General features: G+C 39.7%; 1 long non-coding RNA gene across 4 annotated transcripts in view; it reads left to right on the top strand.

The window, feature by feature from the left end:
• Window positions 1–19,090, top strand: part of LOC138853667 (uncharacterized) — a 60,419-nt gene that overhangs the window by 28,965 nt on the left and 12,364 nt on the right. The window lies entirely within an intron of this gene.

The following is a 19,090-nucleotide window of genomic DNA, read 5'->3' as shown; positions in this document are numbered from 1 at the left end:
CAGGGCATGACAGGTCTGACGGAACACTTGACAGTGGGTACGGGATCCGACTGGGATAGGATGCCGTGGGGCAGATAGTAGAGGATATGGTCTTATCAGTACACCAGGAGGAGGAGGAGGAGGAGGAGGAGGAAGAAGAAGAGAAAGAGAAGGAGAAGGATGCAGATTTTAGATTTTGCCGCCGACGCAGCTATTTTATTGTACAACCTGGATCTATTATGCGTAGATCAGCGCAAGATCTTGCCTGTAAGTGGTAGCGGGACGTATTTGTTCCAGAGAGAGGAAGATTATTAAGGAGTAATCTGAGCTCTAGGAAGACACAGTGACATATACAGTGACATACAGTGACACATACAGTGACACATATAAAGTGACACATAAAGTGACACATATAGTGACACATACAGTGACACATATACAGTGACACATATACAGTGACACATATACAGTGACACATATACAGTGACACATATACAGTGACACATGCACAGTGACACAGATATAGTGACACACAAATAAACTTATGAGAAATAAAATAAGATTATACATGAATCAAGACGCAGGTTACACATGAATCAAAGTTTAAAGGAAGAAGTGTGAGGGAAAGACAGTTAAGACTGACAAAACAAATGAAGAACGGCCATGATGCAAGAAAACAATACAAGCATTTCTTGAAAAATTAAAATAAATATGGAAGAAAAATAACATGAACCATAAGTGTTAAAATATGAGAAAGAGAGAGAGATTAGAAATCACAATATGGTAAAGCATGAAATTACTAGGCAAAATATAATAAGCACAGTTTTGTAAATAAGATTAGAAAGTGTGGGAAGTTTGACAAAATAATTTGGAAGCTGCTACGTTATTGTGACACTCGAAACTTACATAGATTTTACAGTTACACACATCGAGTATGAAGGGAAAAATAAAAGCAAAATGTGAAAAAAAATAAAGAGTAATGATGGCAAGGAGTAACAAAAGGATATAATAGGAGAGGAGGGAGGGAGGGAGAGAGATAGTTGGTGGTGGGAATGTCTGTGGTGTCTATACAGCAGCAACAGTGACTGTCCCAAGGTCACCAGGTCAAGTGCACTACACACACTCCCTAACCCCACTTGACCCGGCCCAGGTCACCTCTCCTCTCATCGCCTTAAAAAACCAAACACTAATACAGTAATAAACTTCCTGATCCCCCACACTTCTAAACCCACTTCTGTGTGTGTGTGTGTGTGTGTGTGTGTGTGTGTGCGTGTGCGTGTGCGTGTGTGTGTGTGTGTGTGTGTGTGTGTGTGTGTGTGTGTGTGTGTGTGTGTGTGTGTGTGTGTGTGTGTGTGTGTGTGCGTGACGCTTCATCCAAACCAGCTTCCCTTTGGGATCCTTCAAGTCAGTGAAGCAGCAGTTTATGCGGAGATGATGTATGTCATTAACCCACCTGAGAGTAATGCAATATTAAAGCTAATTTTCAAGATTGCATTTAATATACTGAAAAGAGCAGTTCGAGCACATTTCCCAAGACTCTTCTCATTTGTTTCATCATGAGACAGCAAGGGGTCGATGCTTCTATTAAAGGAGCATGATATCGCTTCATCAAAGGGGGTTTGCAGAGCCGGGTTAAGATTTTGTAGGCCTATGGGCTACAGATACTGTAAGGCCCCTAGGCTACAGATACTGTGAGGCCCCTAGGCTATAGATACTGTGAGGCCCCTAGGCTACAGATACTGTGAGGCCCCTAGGCTATAGATACTGTGAGGCCCCTAGGCTACAGATACTGTGAGGCCCCTAGGCTATAGATACTGTGAGGCCCCTGGGCTACAGATACTGTGAGGCCCCTAGGCTATAGATACTGTGAGGCCCCTGGGCTACAGATACTGTGAGGCCCCTGGGCTAGAGATACTGTGAGACCCCTGGGCTACAGATACTGTGAGGCCCCTGGGCTAGAGATACTGTGAGGCCCCTAGGCTACAGATACTTTGAGGCCCCTAGGCTACAGATACTGTGAGGCCCCTGGGCTACAGATACTTTGAGGGGCCCCCAGTGATATTTTAAAAAGGAAAAAAGTTAAAGAAATGTTAAATCTGGAGGCCCTCCGGCTGGCGGGGGCTGCAGCCTCTAAAATCCATGCCCCGGGTGTTCGGCAAGCAGATCGTTTCGCCCCATTTTTTTTTCTGCTTAGCGGTTAGGGAAATCACTGAAATTGACCAGTAAACTAAACATCAGGTTCCTGGATGATGGCAAACTGGCAGGCACAAAGATTCTTCTAGGAGATCTTGTTCAGGTGACGACACGGGGACATGATACGGGACTCGTCTTTTATTCAAATGTAAAATCTGTGACAAAACAGACGATCTTCTCATTATTAACACCTTGTGTAGCTAACTGGAACATCATGTTAAACACTTAGGATCATTACTAGGAAGATCTAGAACTCAATATTTTTGTCCATGGGCAACACTCATCAGCAGATATAATATTACCCTTGCACCACGAGACACTTACCTTTAGTACATTTATAGCGTCTGTGAATATTGCAGAGTTAAACTTTTCTTAATAACAGTTAACAAAATATAGAAGATAGAGCTGAGGTTTGACCCCCTGGTGTCAGGGAAGACTCAGTGAGTGTTGTAAGTGCTCACTTCACCATCCTCGTCCAACACCATTAGTTGTGGTGGTATAATTCCCAGGTGACTCCGCGAGTTTGATGGAGCGTGCGGCCACCCGCGGGACCTCACGCCGCGAGCTGTGACCACCACCCTCGCACTTCTCATTGTCTCAATTTAGGAAGCTTTTGTGAGTTTGTTCTTCGTTGTTTTAACAGAATGGCGAGAAGATAATTATTGTTAGCGGGTCTGGTTTGTGGCAGCGAGGGTGAACCAGCGGCTCCTCCACCACTTAATTAACTTCTTGGACGGGCGCTTTGTTTCCTGCAGTGACCACCTATACTTTATATTTTAGTGTGGTCACCGCTGCTGCTGCTGCCTCTTATCGTTCACATTTACTGCCACAACAACAGTTATCTACCTACCTATCCTGATGGTTTTTAGTTTTTTAATATAATTTGTAACATTCAGACACGTTTATCTTCGTAGCTTAGGAGGTGAGCTAATGCATCAATTTAGGTTTTAATGTAGGATACAGGTACTAATACTTAACTGAGCTAATGCATCACCTCAGCTGTCACATCAAGTAAACAGTAAATAATCTAAAAGATATATTCCAGCCAACAGCTTCATTAGTAAATGTTAATTTATTGTAAGAGAATTCAGGAGAATAATATACTGACTTCGTAATATACATTTTTCTCTGATTTTTGAGGTGACAGCCGCAGTGGAAGGTAGGTTGGTCCCGCCGCAGTGGAGGGTAGGTTGGTCCCGCCGCAGTGGAAGGTAGGTTGGTCCCGCCGCAGTGGAAGGTAGGTTGGTCCCGCCGCAGTGGAGGGTAGGTTGGTCCCGCCGCAGTGGAAGGTAGGTTGGTCCCGCCGCAGTGGAAGGTAGGTTGGTCCCGCCACTCTCACTTGTGATATCTCTTCCCACACCGCTCACCCGTAAACAAAAAAAAAAAAATAATAATAATAGTGATGGGATAATGGAGTAGAGAATAATGAGGAGGAATATTGGGCAGCTGATTTACACTGCCCGACTCCGGCCAACTAAAAAGAAAATTGAAATGATTTAGGACATCCGAGCCGGCGGTAATGGTCTTAATGGCAGGTTTGAGGAGGTTCAGATCGGCCAAGCAGCTCCATGATGCCAACTGTTTGTTTACCTTCCCTAAGAGTGTCCTCTCTTATTGTGTCAATCTTCCTCGACTTAACATGTAATGGCTGCAAGACAAGGAAAGGCAACATAAAGCTGTAACACACTAAATAAAGGTCTCTGACGTCTGGAGTAACACACTCTAGTGTGTTAAACTAATAAAAATACTTAAGTGAAGGAAACCAGTGAGTGAGGGCGGAGGAAGAGGCTGACGACTAGGAAGACATTTAACTCTGTGACTTTTGGAAACTGTGGCCACTAAATCAGGGTCCCAGGGCCATCTGGCCAAAACCAGCTACCCACTACTCAGGGGCCGGGGCCACACTAGCTGCCCACTACTTAGGGTCCCAGGAACACTAGACCATACTCGCTTCCTACCAATCAGAATCCAGGGCCACACCAGCTGCCCACCATTCAGGAGGAACACACACACACACACACACACACACACACACACACACACACACACACACACACACACACACACACACACACACCTCCCAGCACAGCGCCCAGGTGTGAGGGCAGGAAATAAGGCTGACAATTACTTGGAACTGATTATTTGGTGACCCGCTTTCTGGATGTGTGTGTGTGTGTTCGTGCGAGTGGTGGAAATAGTCTCAATGTGTAATTTCAAGAGAAGGTGTTATGCACCGTATATTCATCGTGTGGATGGTAGAGCGAGAGCATAGAAGGATTTGTTGAAAACACCGCACCAAGACTGGAGTCTCTCTGTCTCTTGCAGCAAGACAAGAACAGAGTGCTGGCTCTTGTAACACAGGCCACAAGGAGACTCATACTCTTCATTGGTAGAAGACATAAGCGTTCAAGGGGCCAGAAAACAATAATTCCAGTGACTAAGAGGGTGGGCCAGGAGCTGAGACTCGACCCCCGTACACAACTAGGTAAACACACACTCACTCTACAAGGTGTGGAGAATGTGTGTGTCCAAGAGTGGCCAAACACCTTATTAATAATTGGTCACACATTCACCAACAGGTAAAGTGACCCGAGTGAGGGTATCTGAGGCGCCTTGATGTATTTGTTCCTCCATCCAGGGTATCTATCCAAGATGCCCACATCATCCCGCCCCTATCTTGCCTTTCCTCTACCCCATCTACCCATTCCTCTCTTCCTCCCTTTCCACTTCCGTCGCCCTCTCCCGTTCCTTCTCTCTCCTTCCTCTCTTTGCCCTATTGTTCCCTTCCTCTCACTTCCCTATCTTTTGATTCAGCAGTCCTGATTCCTTCTTTGCCTTCTCCTGTTTCTTGTCCTGTTTCCTCCCCCTCTCCTGTTCCCTCCTCTCCCCTATCCTTCTCCTCTCCCCTCACCAACACCTGTAACTGTGTCTGGCTTCCCCTTATCACAATCATCTGGACACCACAATAACTTCCAGGTGGTCTGGAAGGTACAGATGGTCTGGAAGGTGCAGTTGGTGTGGAAGGTACAGTTGGTGTGGAAGGTACAATTGGTCTGGAGGTACAGTTGGTGTGGAAGGAACAGGTGATCTGGAAGGTACAGATTGTCTGGAAGGTAAAATGGTCTGGAAGGTACAGGTAGTCTGGAAGGTATAGATGGTCTGGAAGATACAGGTGGTCTGGAAGGTACAGTTGGTCTGGGAGAAACGAACAAACAACCTGGAAATGCCTGACATTCCAGCCAAGGTCGGCCGGAGACCAACAGTGTGTAGCGTTCAAGAAGGACAGGGAAGCAGCAGCTAGTTCCTGGAAGCTGGTGATGGGAAGTCTACTGACGTGTAGTAGTGACCCTGGAACCAAGCCACCTGCTGGAGCACCCACCCACTCACACGCACGCACACACACACACACACACACACACACACACACACACACACACACACACACACACACACACACACACACACACACACACACACACAGAGGAGAGATTGGGGGGACATGATAACGACATACAAAATACTGAGAGGAATTGACAAGGTGGACAAAGACAGGATGTTCCAGAGATGGGACACAGCAACAAGGGGACACAGTTGGAAGCTGAAGACACAGATGAATCACAGGGATGTTAGGAAGTATTTCTTCAGCCACTGAGTAGTCAGGAAGTGGAATAGTTTGGGAAGCGATGTAGGGGAGGCAGGATCCATACATAGCTTTAAGCAGAGGTATGATAAAGCTCACGGTTCAGAGAGAGTGACCTAGTAGCGACCAGTGAAGAGGCGGGGCCAGGAGCTTGGACTCGACCCCTGCAACCTCAACCATGTGAGTACAACTAGGTGAGTACACACACACTCAGAAGCCAGGAGCTGAGTCTCGACCCCTGCAACCACAATTAGGTGAGGTGAGTACACACACACAGTTCCTGGCGGGGCCAGAAGCTGTGACTCGACTCCTGCAACCACTAGATGAGGTGAGTACACACACACGAAACATAATACTAACTACACAGAGTGATGTAGCAGGTTTGTGATGACAAGTGATGTGTTAGTGATGTTACGTTAGGTATTTCTGATGACAGTGAAACTGTCAAGTGAATCACCGAGGCACCGAGTTAGTAACTTAGTCGAGGAGACTTTGTCACCACCTGTGATACACTGAGAGGTGCTTGTCTCTCAGTATACATACACTGAGAGGTGCTTGTCTCTCAGTATACATACACTGAGAGGTGCTTGTCTCAGTATACATACACTGAGAGGTGCTTGTCTCTCAGTATACATACACTGAGAGGTGCTTGTCTCTCAGTATACATACACTGAGAGGTGCTTGTCTCTCAGTATACATACACTGAGAGGTGCTTGTCCCAGTATACATACACTGAGAGGTGCTTGTCTCTCAGTATACATACACTGAGAGGTGCTTGTCTCTCAGTATACATACACTGAGAGGTGCTTGTCTCTCAGTATACATACACTGAGAGGTGCTTGTCTCTCAGTATACATACACTGAGAGGTGTTTGTCTCTCAGTATATATACACTGAGAGGTGCTTGTCTGTCAGTATACATACACCCAGAGATGTATGTCTGTCAGTATACATACACAGAGATGCATGTCTGTCAGTATACATACACCGGGAGGTGCATGTCTGTCAGTACACATACACCGAGAGGTGCATGTCTGTCAGTACACATACACCGAGAGGTGCATGTCTGTCAGTACACATACACCGAGAGGTGCATGTCTGTCAGTATACATACACCGAGAGATGTATATATGTCAGTATATGTTGTTTACGCTGTAGTGCGCGTCTTATGTCTACAATATTGTTTCAGTAATGATATTGAACTTTCCTTGCTGTCAGAACATTAAATAAAGACAGTTTGCTTGATGTATCGATGGAACTTTTTTGATGTATCCAAAAAGGCATCAACCTGTTATGCTGACCATTGATGTCATCTGTGTATCTCATCCAAATTTGATCAGGAAATACTAACCAGGTGAATAACTCAATCACAGTTTTTCCATAAACAAATTGTTAATTGCAAAACTGTACATTTATTTGTAAAAACGTAGTTGTAATAGAAAAACATTGTCCGTATATACATATATAAAGTATTTATATACCACTGTGAAAAAAATAGTGAACCTCCAAGAGATTTCGTGATTTTTCACATTATCAAGGAACTGTAAAGTCACGAAACCGCTTGGAAGTGTAAAAATTAAGTTATAATTCCGTAGCGCTGTCAAGATAGAAGAGAAGAAACAACAACGTCACATGAAACAGTACTGTACGAACGTTATCAAATGTTTGTACACAAATAATGTGTTTTGCATATCTGGAATGTGATTCAGGACAAGTTTTCTTTGTACTAGTCTTTACCAACGTAAACAAATAACAAACCAAATACTAACGACAAGAGAGTATGATTATAAAGCTTTGTTGTAACTACGTTACAGCGTAGCAGTATGATCATTAAGCTTTGTTGTAACTACTGTACAACGTAGCAGTATGATCATTAAGCTTTGTTGTAACTACGTTACAGCGTAGCAGTATGATCATTAAGCTTTGTTGTAACTACTGTACAACGTAGCAGTATGATCATTAAGCTTTGTTGTAACTACGTTACAGCGTAGCAGTATGATCATTAAGCTTTGTTGTAACTACGTTACAGCATAGTATGATCATTAAGCTTTGTTGTAACTACTGTACAACGTAGCAGTATGATCATTAAGCTTTGTTGTAACTACGTTACAGCGTAGCAGTATGATCATTAAGCTTTGTTGTAACTACGTTACAGCGTAGCAGTATGATCATTAAGCTTTGTTGTAACTACGTTACAGCGTAGCAGTATGATCATTAAGCTTTGTTGTAACTACTGAACAGTGTAGCAGTATGATCATTAAGCTTTGTTGTAACTACGTTACAGCGTAGCAGTATGATCATTAAGCTTTGTTGTAACTACGTTACAGCATAGCAGTATGATCATTAAGCTTTGTTGTAACTACTGTACAACGTAGCAGTATGATCATTAAGCTTTGTTGTAACTACTGTACAACGTAGCAGTATGATCATTAAGCTTTGTTGTAACTACGTTACAGCGTAGCAGTATGATCATTAAGCTTTGTTGTAACTACGTTACAGCGTAGCAGTATGATCATTAAGCTTTGTTGTAACTACTGTACAACGTAGCAGTATGATCATTAAGCTTTGTTGTAACTACTGTACAACGTAGCAGTATGATCATTAAGCTTTGTTGTAACTACTGTACAACGTAGCAGTATGATCATTAAGCTTTGTTGTAACTACTGAACAACGTAGCAGTATGATCATTAAGCTTTGTTGTAACTACTGAACAGTGTAGCAGTATGATCATTAAGCTTTGTTGTAACTACGTTACAGCGTAGCAGTATGATCATTAAGCTTTGTTGTAACTACGTTACAGCGTAGCAGTATGATCATTAAGCTTTGTTGTAACTACTGTACAACGTAGCAGTATGATCATTAAGCTTTGTTGTAACTACTGTACAACGTAGCAGTATGATCATTAAGCTTTGTTGTAACTACTGTACAACGTAGCAGTATGATCATTAAGCTTTGTTGTAACTACTGTACAACGTAGCAGTATGATCATTAAGCTTTGTTGTAACTACTGTACAACGTAGCAGTATGATCATTAAGCTTTGTTGTAACTACGTTACAGCGTAGCAGTATGATCATTAAGCTTTGTTGTAACTACTGTACAACGTAGCAGTATGATCATTAAGCTTTGTTGTAACTACTGTACAACGTAGCAGTATGATCATTAAGCTTTGTTGTATCTACGTTACAGCGTAGCAGTATGATCATTAAGCTTTGTTGTAACTACGTTACAGCATAGCAGTATGATCATTAAGCTTTGTTGTAACTACTGTACAACGTAGCAGTATGATCATTAAGCTTTGTTGTAACTACTGTACAACGTAGCAGTATGATCATTAAGCTTTGTTGTAACTACTGTACAACGTAGCAGTATGATCATTAAGCTTTGTTGTAACTACGTTACAGCGTAGCAGTATGATCATTAAGCTTTGTTGTAACTACGTTACAGCATAGCAGTATGATCATTAAGCTTTGTTGTAACTACTGTACAACGTAGCAGTATGATCATTAAGCTTTGTTGTAACTACTGTACAACGTAGCAGTATGATCATTAAGCTTTGTTGTAACTACTGAACAACGTAGCAGTATGATCATTAAGCTTTGTTGTAACTACTGAACAGTGTAGCAGTATGATCATTAAGCTTTGTTGTAACTACGTTACAGCGTAGCAGTATGATCATTAAGCTTTGTTGTAACTACGTTACAGCGTAGCAGTATGATCATTAAGCTTTGTTGTAACTACTGTACAACGTAGCAGTATGATCATTAAGCTTTGTTGTAACTACTGTACAACGTAGCAGTATGATCATTAAGCCTTGTTGTAACTACTGTACAACGTAGCAGTATGATCATTAAGCTTTGTTGTAACTACTGAACAACGTAGCAGTATGATCATTAAACTTTGTTGTAACTACTGAACAACGTAGCAGTATGATCATTAAGCTTTGTTGTAACTACGTTACAGCGTAGCAGTATGATCATTAAGCTTTGTTGTAACTACTGAACAACGTAGCAGTATGATCATTAAGCTTTGTTGTAACTACGTTACAGCGTAGCAGTATGATCATTAAGCCTTGTTGTAACTACTGAACAATGTAGCAGTATGATCATTAAGCTTTGTTGTAACTACTGTACAGCGTAGCAGTATGATCATTAAGCTTTGTTGTAACTGCTGACAGGTAATGACAGCAGACAATCACACTTGACTATCTTCCTCAGAGTCCCTCTCAGCCCTCCAGCTATAATTATCCATGATAGCTCCAGTGTCTTAATGACCCTCTCGTTCGGAACTGCGCTTTGAGTTGAATGTTACGACCTTGTTACCCTGGGGGACTGTCAGAGTGTCGGCTCATGTGAAGTCATAGATGACTCTCAGACATAGTCTGTAGGACACCCGGTAAATACAGGTGGGGAATCCACCTAGTAGGTTCTCCCCAGCACCGGGAGGTACTACCCCGCACAAATGAGGGCCTCCCCAGCGCCCAGGAGGTCCTACCCATCACCCAGGAGGTCCTCCTAGCACCCAGATGGCCACATGTCTCCTAGTCTCCGCCCTCCTCCGGGAACTCCTTTGATTGCAATTCAGCCGCCGCCGCCGCAAATGGCATTGTAATTGTTGGTTATTTGTGTGGAGCATCACAAGTGCAGGTTATTGAGTGTCTCTTGCAGGTATAATGTATGATTGCGAGGCTCATGATGATGATGCTACGAGCTGTTGTAGTATGATGAAGCCTTAACCACTACCCACCCCACCACCCATCCACCCTCCCACCCACCCACCCACTCACCCTACCACCCACAACCCTTACAGTCTCAACATTAACCGATATCTTCCAGTACAACATGGGTTCATATCCTTGGCTAGCGCAGTGTTGTTATTGATATATATATATATATATATATATATATATATATATATATATATATATATATATATATATATATATATATATATATATATATATAATCAATAACAACACTGCGCTAGCCAGGGATATGAACCCATGTTGTACTGGCCTGCCTCATGGTAAGCGAGAACCACATGACCATGAGGCAGGCCAGTACAACATGGGTTCGAATCCTTGGCTAGCGCAGTGTTGTTATTGATCAGTACCACTCGTTCATGGTTACAATAATATATATATTTTTTTTCAACAAGTCGGCCGTCTCCCACCGACGCAGGGTGACCCAAAAAAGAAAGAAAATCCCCAAAAAGAAAATACTTTCATCATTCGACACTTTCACCACACTCGCACATTATCACTGTTTTTGCAGAGGTGCTCAGAATACAACAGTTTAGAAGCATACACATATAAAGATACACAACATATCCCTCCAAACTGCCAATATCCCAAAACCCCTCCTTTAAAGTGCAGGCATTGTACTTCCCATTTCCAGGACTCAAGTCCGACTATATGAAAATAACCGGTTTCCCTGAATCCCTTCACTAAATATTACCCTGCTCACACTCCAACAGATCGTCAGGTCCCAAGTACCATTCGTCTCCATTCACTCCTATCTAACACGCTCACGCACGCTTGCTGGAAGTCCAAGCCCCTTGCCCACAAAACCTCCTTTACCCCCTCTCTCCAACCCTTTCGAGGACGACCCCTACCCCGCCTTCCTTCCCCTATAGATTTATATGCTTTCCATGTCATTCTACTTTGATCCATTCTCTCTAAATGACCAAACCACCTCAACAACCCCTCTTCTGCCCTCTGACTAATACTTTTATTAACTCCACACCTTTTCCTAATTTCCACACTCCGAATTTTCTGCATAATATTTACACCACACATTGCCCTTAAACAGGACATCTCCACTGCCTCCAACCGTCTCCTCGCTGCTGCATTTACCACCCAAGCTTCACACCCATATAAGAGTGTTGGTACTACTATACTTTCATACATTCCCTTCTTTGCCTCCATAGATAACGTTTTTTGACTCCACATATACCTCAACGCACCACTCACCTTTTTTCCCTCATCAATTCTATGATTAACCTCATCCTTCATAAATCCATCCGCCGACACGTCAACTCCCAAGTATCTGAAAACATTCACTTCTTCCATACTCCTCCTCCCCAATTTGATATCCAATTTTTCTTTATCTAAATCATTTGACACCCTCATCACCTTACTCTTTTCTATGTTCACTTTCAACTTTCTACCTTTACACACATTCCCAAACTCATCCACTAACCTTTGCAATTTTTCTTTAGAATCTCCCATAAGCACAGTATCATCAGCAAAAAGTAACTGTGTCAATTCCCATTTTGAATTTGATTCCCCAAAATTTAATCCCACCCCTCTCCCGAACACCCTAGCATTTACTTCCTTTACAACCCCATCTATAAATATATTAAACAACCATGGTGACATTACACATCCCTGTCTAAGACCTACTTTTACCGGGAAGTATTCTCCCTCTCTTCTACACACCCTAACCTGAGCCTCACTATCCTTATAAAAACTCTACAGCATTTAATAACTTACCACCTATTCCATATACTTGCAACATCTGCCACATTGCTCCTCTATCCACTCTATCATATGCCTTTTCTAAATCCATAAATGCAATAAAAACTTCCCTACCTTTATCTAAATACTGTTCACATATATGCTTCAATGTAAACACTTGATCTACACATCCCCTACCCACTCTGAAACCTCCCTGCTCATCCGCAATCCTACATTCTGTCTTACCTCTAATTCTTTCAATTATAACCCTACCGTACACTTTTCCTGGTATACTCAGTAAACTTATTCCTCTATAATTTTTACAGTCTCTTTTGTCCCCTTTCCCTTTATATAAAGGGACTATACATGCTCTCCGCCAATCCCTAGGTACCTTCCCCTCTTTCATACATTTATTAAACAAAAGTACCAACCACTCCAACACTATATCCCCCCCTGCTTTTAACATTTCTGTCATGATCCCATCAGTTCCAGCTGCTTTACCCCCTTTCATTCTACGTAATGCCTCACGTACCTCCCCCACACTTACATTCTGCTCTTCTTCACTCCTAAAAGATGGTATACCTCCCTGACCAGTGCATGAAATTACTGCCTCTGTTTCTTCCTTAACATTTAAAAGTTCCTCAAAATATTCTCGCCATCTACCTAATACCTAATATCTATCTATATATATATATATATATATATATATATATATATATATATATATATATATATATATATATATATATATATGTAAATATATATATATATACAAATATATACATATATAAATATATATATGTATATATATATGTATATAATATATATATATGTATATAAATATATATATATATATATATATATGTATATAAATATATATATATATGTATATAATATATATATATATATATATATATATATATATATATATATATATATATATATATATATATATATATATATTATATACAGTTTAAAAACTGTAGTGTAAAGCACCCTTCTGGCAAGACAGTGATGGAGTGAATGATGGTGAAAGTTTTTCTTTTTCGGGCCACCCTGCCTTGGTGGGAATCGGCCAGTGTGATAATAAATAAAAAAAATAATATATATATATATATATATATATATATATATATATATATATATATAAATATATGTATATATATGTGTATATATATATATATATATCTATATATATATATATATATATATATATATATATATATATATATATATATATATATATATATATATATATGTACATATATATATGTCGTGCCGAATAGGCAGAAATTGCGATCTTTGCTTAAATAGCAACGCTCATCTTGCCATATAGGACAAGCGAAAATTTGTGTATGCAGTAATTTTGCCAAAATCATTCTGAACCTAACGAAAAAAATATATTTCACTGTGCTTGTTTAGTATTAAATTATTGTAAACAAATCTAAAATATATTTAGTTGGGTTAGGTTAAAATAAATTGCTCTTGTTATAATAAGGTTAGGTAAGTTTTCTAAGATTCTTTTGGTGCAAAATTAAAAATTTTTACATTAACATTAATGAAAAAAAATATATCTTTAAACGTATAAGAAAATTTTTTAGAAAGGACTTAATTTTAAATGAGTTCTTGCTAATTGACCAGTTTTACATATTCGGCACGACATATATATATATATATATATATATATATATATATATATACTATATATATATATATATATATATATATATATATATATATATATATATATATATATATATATATATATATATGTCGTGCCGAATAGGCAGAACTTGCGATCTTGGCTTAAATAGCAACGTTCATCTTGCCATATAGGACAAGTGAAAATTTGTGTATGCAATAATTTCGCCAAAATCATTCTGAACCTAACTGTGTTTGTTTAGTATTAAATTATTGTTAACAAATCTAAAATATAATTTGTTGGGTTAAGCTAAAAAAATTGTGCTTGTTATTATAAGGTTAGATAAGTTTTCTAAGTTCCTTTTGGTGCAAAATTATAAATTTTTACATCAACGTTAATAAAAAAAATATATCTTTAAACGTATAAGAGAAAATTTTAGAAAGGACTTAATTTTAAACGAGTTCTTGCTAATTGACCAGTTTTACATATTCGGCACGACATATATGTATATATATATATATATATATATATATTGTTCCTTGATAATGTGAGTAGTCACGAATGCGCTTGGAACTTCTCTATTCTTTCACGGTGGTTGTTTTGCATATTCTGAAATCACCTGTTTACTGTGATCTTATTGCATATATATATATATATATATATATATATATATATATATATATATATATATATATATATATATATATATTTGTGTGTGTGTGTGTGTGCCGAATATGTAAAACTGGTCAATTAGCAAGAGCTCATTTAAAATTAAGTCCTTTCTAAAATTTTCTCTTACACGTTTAAAGATATATTTTTTTCATTAATGTTGATGCAAAAATTTATAATTTTGCACCAAAAGGAACTTAGAAAACTTACCTAACCTTATTATAACAAGAAGAATTTATTTTAGCCTAACCCAACTAAATATATTTTAGATTTGTTTACAATAATTTAATACTAAACAAACAGTGAAATATATTTTTTTCGTTAGGTTCAGAATGATTTTGGCGAAATTATTGCATACACAAATTTTCACTTATCCTATATGGCAAGATGAGCGTTGCTATTTAAGCCAAGATCGCAAGTTCTGCCTATTCGGCACGACATATATATATGTATGTCGTGCCGAATATGTAAAACTGGTCAATTAGCAAGAACTCATTTAAAATTAAGTCTTTTCTAAAATTTTCTCTTATACGTTTAAAGATATATTTTTTTCATTAATGTTAATGTAAAAAAAATTAATTTTGCACCAAAAGAATCTTAGAAAACTTACCTAACCTTATTATAACAAGTACAATTTATTTTAGACTAACCCAACTAAATATATTTTAAATACGTTTACAGTAATTTAGTACTAAACAAACACAATCAAATATATATTTTTCGTTAGGTTAAAAAATGATTTTGGCGAAATTATTGCATACACAAATTTTCACTTGTCCTATATGGCAAGATGAACCTTGCTATTTAAGCCAAGATCGCAAATTTTGCCTATATATATATATATATATATATATGTATATATATATATATATATATATATATATATATATATATATATATATATATATATATATATATATGTCGTGCCGAATAGGCAGAACTTGCGATCTTGGCTTAAAAAGCAACACTCAACTTGCCATATAGGACAAGCGAAAATTTGTGTATGCAGTAATTTCGCCAAAATCATTCTGAACCTAACGAAAAAAATATATTTCACTGTGTTTGTTTAGTATTAAATTACAGTAAACATATCTAAAATATATTTAGTTGGGTTAAGGTAAAATAAATTGCTCTTGTTATAATAAGGTTAGGTAAGTTTTCTAAGATTCTTTTGGTGCAAAATTAAAAATTTTTACATTAACATTAATCAAAAAATATATCTTTAAACGTAAAAGAGAAAATTTCAGAAAGGACTTAATTTTAAATGAGTTCTTGCTAATTGACCAGTTTTACATATTCGGCACGACATATATATATATATATATATATATATATATATATATATATATTATATAATGTGTGTGTGAGCGTTTGTGTTGTCTAAGGCCCACTAAAGTGTCACAAGTTACTTAAAAAGTGTGTAAGTTTTCTGGGGCTCACTAAAGTGTGTAACATAACACTTAACAAAGTGTCTGTGTTGTCTGGGACACATAAAGTGTACCACAGAGTTTGAAATCAGACCTGACACTACTAAATCCAGACTGGCGCGATGGCAACACTCAGAACGTAAATATATCAGTTTCAAATGACAGCGGAGATGCGCAACACCGCCCATCTACGCCCACCACCCACCTACTGCTGCCCTAACCTGCCCGTGACCACCCACCTACGGCCCACCTGAAACTAACCTGCCCATTAAAGACCTTTCTCCCATGTCTTCCCCCGCCCTAACCTATCCCGTCCATAGCCACACATCGATTAATCGCATAAAAACGAGACTAAGAACGAGAGGATCACTTCAGACTTCAGGCAGTTTGATACAAAGCATCTTAGACAAAGTTAACCAATTATAATTCTCGTATTTATAGAGCAACTTGTAATGTGAACAGACTGACTGATGTAGTAGCCAGGCTTAGGCTTGGTTACAAGTACACAAATAACCCGCACATAAGAGAAAGAAACTTATGACGACGTTTGGGTCTGATTTGGACCATTGACTAGTCACACTAAGACTCGGAGGTGAGGGAACCAGTATATAGAGGAGAGGAGGACAGGGACGGGACAAAGAGAGGAAGAAAGAGGGAAGTGGAGAAGTAGTGGTAGAGGTAATGCTGGTAGTGATGGCGGCAGTAAGTAGGGGGAGTAGTGGTATTGGTACAGGAGACAGAAAGGGGAGTGAAGCGAGGCAAAAATAGTAGTAATAGTAGTGGAAGTAGAAGTGGAATAAGTCTAAGGACAAGAAAAATGAGCACTGGGTAGGACCAAAAACACAGGGGTAAAAAAAATTGAAGTACAGAACACACGTAGGCAGAAGAAATGAAGACAAAGAAATTATAGGAAATGAGAAGAGGTAGGGAGAGGAAAGGAAAAGATCTGGTCAAGTAATGAGTGTTCTGAAATTTGGAGCATTTGACAGTATAATGAGAAAGGGTGGTATCTACAGAGACAAAGCCTCTCAAAATCTCTTGTCTCTTGGATGGCCAAAACACTTATTCCCTTTCTTGGTACTTTTTCTCCTGTTCACTTCCGTCACTCAAGACTTCATCGAACATGTTCACCTTCTCCTGACCTGTAAAATCCTAAATCTTGACATTGAGTCCCTCTTCACTAATGTTCTTTTTGATGATGTTCTTAATTTTTCTCAGAGTTAAGGCCATATGGTGGTTACGTCATCTTATACCTACGATGTTTTTCTTGATCTCTTTCCCCTTTGTGTGACCCCTCAAGGAAGGTTCCTTGATGTTGGTGAGGGGCTCTTGATTTAGGGAATTGGATCTGTGCTCCAGTTCCCCGAATTAAGCCTGAATGCCTTCCACATCCCCCCCCCAGGCGCTGTATAATCCTCCGGGTTTAGCGCTTCCCCCTTGATTATAATAATAATAATCCCCTTTGTGTGGACTCTTAACTCCTTTTCCTTTTAAGGCAGATTTTATTCTCAAACCTTCGGTGTCTCTGTGGGCCTTCCTTTATCCCATGTTCTTGTTAGCCTTTATTTGGAACTGTTCTCCTTCCTACCATTGGTGTGTGCCCTTTCCTCTGGCTCCTTTCATCAAGTTCACAACTGAATGGGAATCTAACTCTTTTCATTCTTTCCTTGATGTACATGTCCATCGCTCGGCTACAGGCTTTTATTTTTCCGTCTATCGTAAGCCTGTGAACAGAGGCATATACATTCACTACTTTTCTTACCATGCCCCCTCTATCAAGAAAGGTGTTCTAATTTCTCTTTCTCTGTGCCCTCTGCATTTGTGACCCTCAGTTCTTTGACTTGGAAATATCCACTATTCGCAGTGCGTTCTCTCGTCTTGTCTACCCTTCCGATTTCATGAACTCTGCCTTCTCAAGCACTAAACGGACTTTCTTCTTTCCCAGACTCTCTACTCCTGTGAAATTTCCTGTTCTTTGCCTTCCCTATATTTCCAGTCTTTCTAGTCTCAACAACTCTCTCCGTTCCTTAGACATCACACTTACATTTACTCAAACTAACAACCTTCGTAGTAATCTAGTTCGTACCTCTCCTCCTGCTATTGATGCTTCCGGAGTCTACTCCACTTCCTGCCCCTCTTGTCTTCTTCAGTACTTTGGAGATACTGGCCGCTCTCTTTCTGACAGAATTAAAGAACACAAAAGAAATGTTAGAATTGTCGACACTAATAATACTCTGTCATGTTAAACATCACAGACATGCTATTGACTGTGTTAATACACAAATACAGGGGAAACTGTGTTAGTACACAGGTACAGGGAGAAGCTGTGTTAGTACACAGGTACAGGGAGAAGCTGTGTTAGTACACAGGTACAGGGAGAAGCTGTGTTAGTACACAGGTACAGGGAGAAGCTGTGTTAGTACACAGGTACAGGGAGAAGCTGTGTTAGTACACAGGTACAGGGAGAAGCTGTGTTAGTACACAGGTACAGGGAGAAGCTGTGTTAGTACACAGGTACAGGGAGAAGCTGTGTTAGTACACAGGTACAGGGAGAAGCTGTGTTAGTACACAGGTACAGGGAGAAGCTGTGTTAGTACACAGGTACAGGGAGAAGCTGTGTTAGTACACAGGTACAGGGAGAAGCTGTGTTAGTACACAGGTACAGGGAGAAGCTGTCTTAGTACACAGGTACAGGGAGAAGCTGTGTTAGTACACAGGTACAGGGAGAAGCTGTGTTAGTACACAGGTACAGGGAGAAGCTGTCTTAGTACACAGGTACAGGGAGAAGCTGTGTTAGTACACAGGTACAGGGAGAAGCTGTCTTAGTACACAGGTACAGGGAGAAGCTGTGTTAGTACACAGGTACAGGGAGAAGCTGTCTTAGTACACAGGTACAGGGAGAAACTGTTAGTACACAGGTACAGGGAGAAGCTGTTAGTACACAGGTACAGGGATAAGCTGTGTTAGTACACAGGTACAAGGAGGAGCTGTTAGTACACAGGTACAGGGAGAAGCTGTGTTAGTACACAGGTACAGGGAGAAGCTGTTAGTACACAGGTACAGGGATAAGCTGTGTTAGTACACAG

The sequence above is a fragment of the Cherax quadricarinatus genome, chromosome 37, assembly GCF_038502225.1.
Source record: "Cherax quadricarinatus isolate ZL_2023a chromosome 37, ASM3850222v1, whole genome shotgun sequence".
Classification (NCBI taxonomy): domain Eukaryota; kingdom Metazoa; phylum Arthropoda; class Malacostraca; order Decapoda; family Parastacidae; genus Cherax; species Cherax quadricarinatus.
Note: the sequence above shows the minus strand (reverse complement) of the source record. Positions and strands in the feature narration are given on the sequence as shown.